The sequence below is a fragment of the Danio rerio genome, chromosome 9, assembly GCF_049306965.1.
Source record: "Danio rerio strain Tuebingen ecotype United States chromosome 9, GRCz12tu, whole genome shotgun sequence".
Taxonomy (NCBI): domain Eukaryota; kingdom Metazoa; phylum Chordata; class Actinopteri; order Cypriniformes; family Danionidae; genus Danio; species Danio rerio.
In genome coordinates, this window is record NC_133184.1 from 1,439,597 (window position 1) to 1,452,528 (window position 12,932).

A 12,932-nucleotide genomic window follows, 5' to 3' on the forward strand; every position below is an offset into this window, starting at 1 on the left:
CAGGCATTTACGCAGAGAGATTAGAGCTGGTTTGAGAGCGTTTTTTTGAGCCATCTCACTCTCACACGGCTTCCTGTCAGATAGGAAGTCTGTTCTCGAACCAGGCGCTAGAGCTTTTGTGGCCCTCGAAGGCTGCATTCATGTGTGGAAACTGAATGTGTGCGGCTCTCACTCAGGTTTGTATATGCTAATGAGGGAGGTATAGTCACTAGTGGGTGGGGCTTTCCACCTCTGATGACATCATACAAAGGGAGAATGTCAATGAAAATGTTTCTGTCAAGTCTGATCATAAAAAGCGAAGCTGGATATACACTCACTGGCCACTTTATTAGGTACACCTAACTAGTACCAGATTGGACCCCCGTTTGCCTACAGAACTGCCTTACTCCTTGGTGCCAGAGATTCAATAAGCTACTGGAAATATTCCTCAGAGATTTTGCTCCATATTGACAGGATAGCATCACACAGTTGCTGCAGATTTGTCGGCTGCACATCCATGATGCCAATCTCCCGTTCCACCACATCCCAAAGCTGCTCTATTGGATTGAGCTCTGGTGACTGTGGAGGCCATTTGAATACAGTGAACTCATCGTCATGTTCAGAAACCTTGAGATTATTGGCGATTTATGACATGCTGCGTTATCCTGCTGGAAGTAGCCATCAGAAGATGGAGACACTGTGCTCATAAAGGGATGGACATGGTCAGCAGCAATACTCAGGTAGGCTGTGGCGTTGATGCTCAGTTGGACCCAATTAGTACCAATGGAGCCAAAGAAAATCTCCCCCACACCATTACACCACCACCACCAGCCTGAACCGCTGACACAAGGCAGGATGATGCATGCTTTCATGTTGTTGAGGCCAAATTCTGAGCCGAGCATCTGAATGTGTCAGCAGAAATGGAGACTCATCAGAGCAGCAACGTTTCTCCAATCTTCTATTGTCCAGTTTTGGTGAGTCTGTGTGAATTGTAGCCTCAGTTTCCTGTTCTTAGCTGACAGGAGCGGCACCCGGTGTGCTCTTCTGCTGCTGTAGCCCATCCGCCTCAAGGTTGGACGTGTTGTGTGTTCAGAGATGCTCTTCTGCAGAGCTCGGTTGTAACGAGTGCTTATTTGAGTTACTGTTGCCTTTCTATCAGCTGGAACCAGTCTGGCCATTCTCCTCTGACCTCTGGCATCAACAAGGCATTTGCGCCCACAGAACTGCCGCTCGCTGAATATTTCCACTCTTTTAGAGCATTCTCTGTAAACCCTAGAGATGGTTGTGCGTGAAAACCTCAGTAGATCAGCAGTTTCTGAAATATTCAACAATCATGGCACGTTCAAAGTCACTTAAATCCCCTTTCTTCCCCATTCTGATGCTCAGTTTGAACTGCAGCAGATCGTCTTGACCATGTCTACATGCCTAAATGCATTGAGTTGGTGCCATGTGATTGGCTGATTAGAAATTAATGTTAATGAGCAGTTGGACAGGTGTACCTAATAAAGTGGCCGGTGAGTATATTTACAAACTCCTGACACACTGTTTACACTTAAAACCCCTTATAAATGTCATTTTTGAACATTAGCTCCCCTTTAATGCCCACTGTAGTCCCATTTATCAGCAAATGCCTTTATTGCAAGCAGATCTGTACTAATGTCATGGAATAAAAGTCTAAAAACATGTTGAGATTGTGTTTACTGTTCAACCAAATTCCCGTTCAACAGGATGATGGAAGAGCTGAACTAAGCACTAACTTGTTTCCGGGCTTTGGCATACAAAAAAAAATAATAATACATTGGCAGCACTTTTGCATGCTCTCTCTTACTTTTAAGATTGCTTTATTGTGCTTCTTTTTTGTCATTGCTGGATCTCAAGAGTGTTTTTCTCATGCCAAAGCTCTCCTTTTGTGTTCTGCAGAAGAAAGGAGCTATTTTGCATCCAACCTCGAGTCTTATGGGAACGTAGAAGTTTTCTCAAAGACAGTCCGTGAAGCAGAAACTCTTTATTTTCCTCTTATTATTCACTGCTCCGGCGTTTATGAGCGATTCTAGAATCGTGGATGCATTTTGTGTCTTCTAGGTCACATGTGTCAAATCCAGTTCCTGGAGGGCCGCAGCTCTGCACAGTTTCAAAACAATTACCTGCAGGTTTCAAACAAAACTGAAGCACCCGATTGGTTTGATCAGGTGTGCTTAATTAGGGTTGGAACTAAACTGTGCAGAGCTGCGGCCCTCCAGGAACCGGAATCGACTCCTGTGTTCTAGATAAACGTCATGGCAAACATCAATCCAAACCTGAACTGAAAATATGAATATAACAGCTCCCGATATGCACTGTCAGGCTTTGCTCGTCTGACTCAGCAGCAGGATTTTCATCAGGTTTGTTTAACAAACAGCACAGATTTGTGAGGTGTGTAAAAACCGCACAGCCAGATTCCAGCAGGGCCACAATGATCTCCTGCTGCTTCATCTGCATCTGCCAACACTGAAACTCTCGTGCCCTTTTTCAGGCTTCCTAATAACTCCCGCGGCAGCCACAGATTAGGGGAGACTTCAGGTGCCGCTTTATACCTGATGTCGAGACACTGTTCTCTGAAGGAGGAGATTAACAAACAGAAGCAGAAAAGAAACACAACAGGAAGGAGCAAAGCGGCGCGGATGATGAATGAGGAGTCATCTGGAGAAGGTCAACAGACTAGAATAAAAGTAATGCATTTCTGAAACTTCCAGGCGTCAGAATCTGCTTTATCATTCAGTTTAGTGCAGGCCCGGATTGGCTAATCAGGGAGGACCGGGAGAATTCCTGGTGACCCGGTCCATTTTTTGCCCGCGAGGGCCGGTGTTTCCACTCTCAGCAGTCGCACTTTTTTCAACTATTTATTTATTTGACCATAGCCTCACTCTTTTTATTCATTATTTTTTCCGCAGCCCCGTTAGTCAAAATGCAGCTTGCAGGTTAACTAACGTTAATGATCATGTAACGTTAACTATTATTTCACCCCAAACAGCGGCACCTTAGTGAATATAAGAATTCGAATAATTAATATTAATGAATATTAAACCTGCTAAAGGAAAATCAGATGATTCACTACATTAATAAATCTGACATAACTATAGACTGTAAAATATATGGATGTAGTGTCCGTGACGTCACCCATAGGTTTCTAACGAGCGCAAAAGAAGCCACAAGTAGGCGTGGCCAACCGCCGCCATTTTGTTCACGCGTCATCACACCCACGGCGGGATACCAAACAAGGGCAAAGAGGCGGAGAGTGGGCGGAGCTACAGACACCTGCTGGCATTTAGCTTGGACCTGGTTCAGACACACTTTACTTTGGGAGAACGCTTAATACTTTATCACATGCGACTCGTTTGTGTTCTGACCACTTGTGCTTGGTTGTTCACTATATCAATAAAGTGTTTAGACTTTTAAAAACACTGCTGTAATACATTGAGCCACTAAACATTGTTCTTATGACGTTTTTCAACAGGAGGAAAACATGAATTACTTCCAAACACTTCAGATATAGTCTGTGTTAGTTAATGTGAGACTATTGATGAAATCCAGCATAACACTGTATGACAACGCTTCAGATGACTGATCTAGAGCCTACAGCTAATCAATCTGTCAGATTCTGGAGTGCATTACAGCTCTAAATATAAATATAAACGATAAATGATCTTAAATAAAACAAATACATGTATAGAGATGGTATATAAGTATATAACTTTACTCACATGGGAAACGGAGGCCTCGTGAATGCTTTGTGAGCACAATTAAGTGCACTCAGCATGCCATGCCCTCTAATAATTGTAGGAAACAAGTCCAAAAGGCAGTTGACTGTGTAAAGCCACATAAAACAACACAGAAATACGATAAATATGCCGAGATCAGTGGCTAATCTGCAGGATTCAGCTGAGGTGACGTGACGGCGATCAACGAGACCTAGCTGTCACTCAAGTGGCCACGCCCTTAATTATGCAAACTTAATATAAAGGAAACGGATGAGTTATAAAAAAATTCATCCCCTCACAGTTGTCATGAAGGGTAATATTAGCTGTATTAACCACAATCTTTTTTTGTACCAGGCTGTAAACGCCTTTTATCTGCTGTAAAGTTGGCCATTCTAACAGTGGGCTCAACTGAAATTTGCTCTATTTTGGAGCCATTTCTTAATGCATTTGAGCCTTCTTAATGTTGAGGGGTTTGCCTTATGTTTTAATTGTTATGTATGTGATGTAGATTTCATTTTATAAAGTATTGATTGTGTTCAGCACTTTGGGCAACATTGTGTTGTAAATTATGTGCTATTTAAATAAACTAACTAACTAACAGACTGACCGACTGACTGAAGCCTGGTTTATACTTCTGCGTCAAGTGACCGGCGTAACCCACGGCGCATGCAACGCCCGTAGCTGTGCATTTATACTTCTGCGCGCTGTCTCTGTTGGTCTGCAATAGGGTATATGCCAACTAGTGCTGTTCCCAATGCTGATACACTTCCGGTGATCTGTTATTGTGAACTTTTTTCCATTTTATACGGTTCCTTATACAGCATCGATGTTGTAATGTCATCACATTCAGTTAAATAAACTTTAGCATTTATTTAGTTACTCAAGCGTAAAACGAGACAAAAAGCTGTTTACTCGCACGCGCCCATCAGAATCGGCAGGCTAGCGCAGAAGCTCCATTGAATATAGTGGGGTAAAATAAATGCTCATATTATAAAGATATGATGGGGGAAATGTAATTTAATGCAGTGCTTCTTGTACAATCTGAGACCCACTTTAAATCGGATATCACTCAGCTAGTGGAGATCGCCGATTTTTAAAGAAAACAGACCTTAAATGCACCAGATTTTGCATTGACATTCAATTAACCCAGGTTACTGGCAAATTAAAAGTCCTATTAGCATGCTTCGGCATATACCCCATACAACTTCTGAAACGCTAGTTGTCAACAATTGTAAACAATCGCTGCATTGGGCTGGCGCGGCTCTCGGTCCCGCCCAGACTCGTCAGTGCCGACCAAAAGAAAGGAAGGAAAAAAAAAGGGAGGAAAAGAAAAAAAGGAAAGAAAAAAGGAGGCGTGGCACCCGACCACACCCCCTAAACCCAACCATAATTGGTGGATGAGCAAATCGTACAAAATTGTATGCATGAGATCGCACGAATTCACGTGAATAAACTACTATATCAAAAACTTACGAATTGCCTTGAGATCGTGTTGTCCTCAGGCTCCAGCTTTATGTTGTTCGTATTAAAAATAAATTAATAAATAGATTATACCGTGCTTTTACCAGTCTGGCTCACTTGGGAATCGATTTACCTCCATATGGCCCCCAAAAAAGTTTGACACTCCTGGCACAAATGGAGCAACGATACGTTTCACGTCACCTCATACTTCAGTTTCTCATCAAATCTTCTGACCAATCAAATGCTCTCTAGTGTCTGACATGCCCCGCCCCTTCCTTGATGTTCTTGAGCTTTACCACTCTCTCTGGCAGAGCTGTGATAATAAAAAGCTATTGGCTGTTTTTTTTAAAGGGGAGGAGCTACTTCATGCCTCGTGTTTCAGTTGAGATTACGTCGAGCATTGGATAAAAACGCATACTTCAAAGCACTTCACGGGGACCTTCAAGAGAATTTGCTGCAGGAAGAATAAGGTCAGTCGACACAAAACTTTCAGGATCTTCAAAAATCACCACTGTTGGCGTGTGGATGTAGGTTTGCTTCTACATCCCGTCTGCATGCTGAGTTGACTGTACAGACTGCAGTAAACACAGAGGCAGACAGTGAACAGATGGACACACTAATCAACCTGCTGAACCCGGCTCAGTCCAGCCCTGTTTAAAGGAGGATAATGACCCGTCACAGACAACAACCAAGACACAGGACCAATCAAGCAGTTCTGAAAACTCAGGATTACAACCGAGCAGCACACACACACACACACACACACACACACACACACACTGCGAGATAAAACTCAGCACTGTTATTGATCAGGATGTAGCTTTCCTTCTTTAAAGTGAACTCCTCCAGCCCATCATTGAGCGTGTGGGAGATTCCCACTACAGAAACCAGGCTACTCCAACACAGCGCACTAATGAGTGCTGTCTGCTAAGACAACAAGCACGTTTTATTGCTCACATTTACATTTTAGGCTGTGTTGTAACAACGTCAAAGACAGAAATTTGTTCTCAGGCATAAATTTTTTTTCTTTCCTGAGCTTTAAAACAGGTTCTATTTTAATGAGTGTAATGAGAAGAATACTGCATTTTAAACTGTTATTTAAATAATTATTTATTGTCATTAAACCCATAAAAACATATGTTTACAGTTTTTAAAATGACAAAAAAAGTTAACATTAGTAATGACCATATTTAAAAGAATCATTTGATTGCAAAAATAACTTTTCAGGACCACAAAATACTAATTAATTATAGCTATTTTATAACTATTTTGTTATAATACACTATTTACTTTTTATACTTTACAGTTATTTGATTTACCATCATTTAAATCACACAAAGTTCCTTACGTAAGCAAAAAAATACTTACAGTTTTTTAAAAAAATTCATTCATTCATTCATTTTTTAAAATTATTTATTAATTATCATTTATTAATCTGGAGTCGCCACAGCGGAATGAACCACCATTTTTTAAAGATTTTAGGTACAAAAATAGTTTTGTTTATACATTTCAGTTACAGTAAATGACGACAGAATAATAATTAACTGTTTAACAGCTAATAATATATCATTTTTGACAAAGAGAACTTTCCAGGATCACAGCGCAGCCCTAAAATACTAATTAATTTGTATTATTTTATAACTCATTCATTTTCCTTTGGCTTAGTCCCTTATTTATTAAGGGCGAAATGAACCACCAACACCAACTAATGTAGTATGTTTTACATAGTGGATGCCTTTCTAGCTGCAACCCTGTACTGGGAAACACCCATAAACTCTAATTCACACACACAAACACACACTATGGCCAATATAGTTCCTCAATTCCCCTATAGCGCATGTGTTTGGACTTTTAGGGAAACCAGAGCACCGGGAGGAACCCCACGCCAACACAGGGTGAACATGCAAACTCCACACAGAAACACCAACTGACCCAGACGAGGCTCGAACCAGCGACTTTCTTGCTGTGAGGCCACAGTGCTAACCACTGAGCCACCGTGTTGCCAGAAAACATTGTTTCAACTCATTTTAAATAAATAGTTTGAACAAGCAGCAAGAGTGACTGAACATGAATTCTCCAAACGTTTCTTCACCACTTCATCAAATCTGCAGCGTCACCGTTACAGGTGCTTCTCGAAACTCTGTTTGTCATTGGCCACTGAGACGGTGTCCATGACGATAGCATTCCAGCTCCAGCGTCCTGCATAATTAAAGGAGTCTGTAATTGGCAGAATAATCAACTGCTGGCTCAGTTTACAAGCAGTCCAGGCTCTTTTTATAGTCTGAAGGCACGTCGTCAGCACACGAGCAGATGAATGAAAAACTGGGGTTCCTTCAGTGACTAAGGCTGCGTCAGGTCCGCCCACACACACACACACACACACACACACACACACACACACACACACACACACACACACACACACACGTCCAAAATGAGTCTTAATTACATAATTACAATAACACAGCGCACTTAAGAAATAAAAGACGTGTGTGATAGTGACTCTCAGCAAACACCACTGTAACAGCTTGCAAATGTAACCCGACCACACACACACAAACACACACAATTTACAACACTGCCTTCAAGAACATGCAGGACAAACAGGTTTACATGTAAACTAAAGGCTAATTTATGCTTCTGCATCAAGCGCACGCGTATGCTACCGCACAGCCTACGCGTTGACGCATAGCCCTACGCCGTGGTCGTCAGCATCGCTGACGTGTACCTCTCAAAAAATGTAACAAAGGGTGCGTTCACACCTGTGAATCGATTCAGTTGTTCTGAAACAGAGATTACAGTTGTTACATTGTTGCTCTTTGCTCTTGGAGCGGTTCACATTTACACTGCACAGTTTCTAATCGGACCAAAAGAGCTAAAACAAGTCACGTGAGTAAACTCTCCTCACATTGGTCAGAGTGTCAGGGTTTATTTTGCAGCGTCCCGCTCAGCTGTCAGGAGAGGTGGTGGTTTGGTGGTGATTGACAGGGTGCGCGCGCGACGTGTCTGAGGAGAGATGCGGTGGAGAGGGGTGAGAAGGCTGCGCGACGATGCCTATTTGAGGACCGGGAGGGAGACGCGAGATTACCGGGAGATCATCACTCGTTTGCGGGCATCCGGAGACTCGCAAAACTTCCCGCCATACTCATAATTCTGCCTTCATATAGCCGTAAGCCTATTACATATCTATAAAACACTGTGATATAACCGCGCTCGGATCGGATCGCTTTCTCACTGCAATCGAACCGCTACAGGGTTTGTTTCAATCGAGCCGAGACCACCTCATTCAAGCGATCTCGGATCGATTACTTTGGCGCGGAACAGAGCGCGATTGCCCTGTTCACATATGCCAAACGAACCGCGCTAACTGGGCAAACGAGACACATTCCGAAACAAAAGTGTAGGTGTGAAAGTACCCTAAACGTCGCAACAACGCCGGCCATATGAGACAGAAGATTTTGTCTGACCCTGGCAGTCAAATGCAAATTCTCCAGGTCCCGAAACGCTTCTAAACTGATCGATGCTTTGAATCACTTTAGTCACGCGACTTGGGTGTTTCGGATCATGCGTCGGTGCAGTGTTTCGAAACACTTGCCCTTCGGGATCTCGACACTGTGTCACGTCAGCCATCCCTAGCAAATGGTCAAAAGGCAGGCAGCAAACAGGATTAAATAAATAAACAAGGCAAGGATCAAAGAACACGGCAAAACAAGACAAAGGACACCGCGTTGTAGTGTCACTCAGCAGATAACAAGACTCAGCACATAATATTAGACTAGATCAGGGGTGGCCAACCCTGTTCCTGGAGAGCCACTTTCTAGCAGATTTCAGTTGCAACCCATATCAAACACACCTGAACCAATTAATTAGGACCTGAACACCACGTGATAATTACAGGCAGGTGTGTTTGATATGGGTTGCAACTGAAATCTGCAGGAAGGAGGCTCTCCAGGAACAGGGTTAGCCACCCCTGGACTAGATATTCTTCAAGACACTAGTATTCAGCTTAAAGTGACATTTAAAGGCTTCACTAGGGTAAAGTTAGGGTAATTAGGCAAGCCATTGTATAACAGTGGTTTGTTCTGGAGACAATCCAACACTAATATTGCTGAAGGAGGCTAAAAGTATTGACTGGCTTTAAAACAATTAAAAACTGCTTTCATTCTAGCCGAAATAAAACAAATAAGACTTTCTCCAGAAGAACAAATATTAGAGGAAACACTGTGAAACATTCCTGAATCTGTTATTCATGACGTTTATTAAAACTCTTTATTATGCTACCTTTCTAAACTGATGTCAATGCACACACTAAAATGTCTCGCAGAGAAAAGTCAAGCGAAGCAAATCTGCATCTTCATCCAAACTTCTCCTTTTATGTTCTGCAGAAAAATGGTCAGCCGGGTTTGGAGAACTGTGACGGTGAGTAAATGATGTTTGCTACTTAAAATAACAGAAGAGAAGTTTCAAAATATCCTCAAAACAGCCTGTGGGTCTTCAGTGGTGCAACCGTATAGTGTCATGCAGTGGCGTAGCGCAAAATGCAATTCATATGTTCATTCACTAGTTTAAAGTCAGCCCATATAAATAGTTTGCAACCACATACCTTAAAAAGTGTATTAAATCAAACTAATCTTTATCAGTGTATTGCTTTCCAGCATTCTTCGAAACATCTTCTTTTGTGTTTAACAGACTGTCATTAAAGATTGGAATCACTTAAGAGTTCGTAATCAGTAAGTAAATGCTCATTTTTGGGTGGAATGTCCCTGTAAATATCAGGCGTGTTGGGTTTTAGATGGTCTGGATCACAAAGAGTTAAATTATGGAGGACTCAACAAACCAAAACTAGCCATCTTACATTAACTTAGCAACTGCTCAGTGTTTCCTCAGTAACCCTAAACAGGGAAATGCTGTCATCTCTATTGAACACTGCAATGTCACTGCCTGACCTTGGGATTTTTAACCAAAACGATGATTGAATCCCTCATGATCAGATCAGGTAAGATGAACATGGCACATGGCAAAACCTGAAGTGTTCAACACTGACATTCAGCACAGCACCATCACATAAACAAGCGGTGTGTTTCAGCCAAATCAACGGTTTAAAGGGGCAGTTCACTCCAAAATTCACTATTTACTCTCTCGAGAGAGAGAGTTTATGTCTTTTGTTGAGCACTAAAGAGGATATTTAAAAGCTGAAACCATCGAGTAACAGTAGTATGACAAATGATACTATGAAAGTCGATGGTAGCCCTTTCAGCATTCTTCAAACTATCTTCTTCAGTGTCTAAAGAGAAGAAACTCATGTTTGAAACTAAAGGATAACGTAAATGATGACAGAATATTCACTATAATGTGGACTATCCCTTTAATATGTAGTTCAAGTCGATCAAGCGCATAATGCGATGCTAATATATATATATATATATATATATATATATATATATATATATATAAAACAACACATATAGAAATCTATATCAACACATATCCGTTCTGCAAGTTGCGGTAATGAGCCGTGAATAACTCCAGATGAGACTTTGCCATCTTCAAAGATGCGTGACTGCCATTCATCCCTTTTAATCAGCTTATCAATATCTAGAGGACACTAGCGACTCAAGCTTTTAACCCTGAATGAAATTAGCCGTCGGTTTGTGTGGAAATGACACGTAATAAAGCAGGAAAGGAAAGCGGTACGTACCAGCGGTTCGGTGTCCACATCATTACCATCATCATCATCATCTCTTGGCGCAGAAAGCCGACGCTGCCGTGAATTAGCGAAGCGGTAGCCGAAGAGGAAGCTGTTTATCCGGCTATCCCAGCGCTTAGTCCCGCGGACAGTCGGTTATTTTGGAGGAGGATGTCGAGGTGAGGTGAATTAAGTGCAGAAAGTGAGGGGAAAGTGCTGTGTGTGGCTGGAATTGGAGGCAGTTTAGACGGATGCTGCGGTAACGATGGCTGGAGGTCTGCGGTAAAAACTGGACTGGATCTCATCCTGAAACCGCAAACGCTAGAGGCACGCAAAACAAGGAGCCGGAGCACTGCTGGATGGGATACAGCTGCGGGCGAGAATGTTTTATATTAGTTAATAATTTACCCATTAAATTGTATTTTATTACCATCTACTTATATCCCAACCATCACAGTAATGTGAAAACAGCAATTATACCAAATGTTATTAATATAATTTATTAAATTACCCATTAAATTGTATTGTATTAATGTCTACCCCTACCCTAAATCCTCACAATAATGTAAAAACAGCAATTATACCAAGTATTAATCATATTATTTGTTAAATTACCTATTAAATTGTATTTTATTAAGATCTACCCATACTCCAAACCTTACAGTAATGTAAAAACAGCAATTATACCAAGTATTATTCATATTATTTATTACCCAATAAATTGTATCTTATTGACGTTTTGCAGCTGGAAGGTTCATTCCACTGTGGCGAACCCTGATGTATTAAAGGGACCAAGCCGAATGAAACTGAATGAGAAACAACAGCTTATTTTAATACAACCTACAGTGCAGGACGATGAGATATCGGTCAAATAAATTTGTGCTAAAAAAGCTCAAATAAATTTTTAACCCAATACAACAAGAATACGATTTTGTATTTAAACAAAAGACAACAACAACAACAACAACAAAATACTGATCATTTATTAATGGGTTGGACTTTTCAAAATAATAAATAGTAAAAATAAATATAGAATATTTCCCAGAGATGCGTTGTGTCTGGAAGGGCATCCGCTGCGCAAAAACTTGCTGGATAAGTTGACGGTTCATTCCGCTGTGGCAACCCCGAATTAATAAAAGGACTAAGCCGACAAGAAAATGAATGAATGTAATATAGAATAATAATAGGTGGCACGATGGCTCAGTTGTTAGAACTGTCACCTCACAGCAGGAAGGTTACTGGTTCGAGTCCCGGCTAGGTCAGTTGGCATTTTGGTGTGGAGTTTGGTGTGGGTTTCCTCCCGGTGCTCTGGTTTCCCCCACAGTCCAAACACATGTGCTATAGTGGAATTGATTAACTAAATTGGCCGTAATGTATGAGTGTTTGTGTGAATGAGTGTGTATGTGCGTTTCCTAGTATAATAGCTGGAATAGTTGGTGATTCATTCCACTGTGGCAACCTCTGAAATAGAGACTACTCAAAAGGAAAATGAAAGAATGAATAATTATAATAAAAATACTATAAAAGTCAAAGAATAAATGACAGAATTGAGATTTTTGGGTGAACTGTCCCTTTAAATACACCATCTCCACCTGCTGGACAGTGACTTGCCTCACATCAAGTCTTTACATTCTTCATCTCCACCTCTACAATTACTTAAACGGTTCATTTTCATGATCATAGTCTCATTTAATGAACATTTCATTTCCTCTGCCACATCACATTTCATATTAACTTTCAATTCACATATAGACTGCTTTCTAATTCATCCACATATTATAGTTCAGTATAAATCTCTACACACATTTATACCACAGCTCTGTTGGATGCTTGATTCTGATTGGCTGATGATCATTTTAAGGGGTTTGGTTATTGTTGTATAAACATACAGCTATAGTAGGTTTTGAGCGCATTACAGCTTTATTTAACTATGCTGAATGATTAGAGTTGTTTCACAGCTACAACAGTCAGATCCCATCAGAACACAACAGAAGGCTTTGGAAGAGATGTGGAAGAAATAAGTGCTACACACAGGAGCCTTTTGAGGACAAAAACAACATCTGAACAGT

General features: G+C 41.2%; 1 protein-coding gene across 7 annotated transcripts in view; it reads right to left on the minus strand.

Annotated features, from left to right (window-relative positions):
* Positions 1 to 11,130, minus strand: part of osbpl6 (oxysterol binding protein-like 6) — a 70,214-nt gene extending 59,084 nt beyond the window's left edge. For 6 of the 7 annotated variants that reach the window (XM_009304415.5, XM_073911430.1, XM_009304413.5 and 3 more), the window contains exon 1: positions 10,876 to 11,130. The gene's annotated coding sequence lies outside the window, so the exon portion shown is untranslated. The remainder of the gene's footprint in view (positions 1 to 10,875) is intronic. The other variant, NM_001127405.1, reaches the window with a different exon arrangement.
* Between the last annotated feature and the right edge of the window lie 1,802 nt (positions 11,131 to 12,932).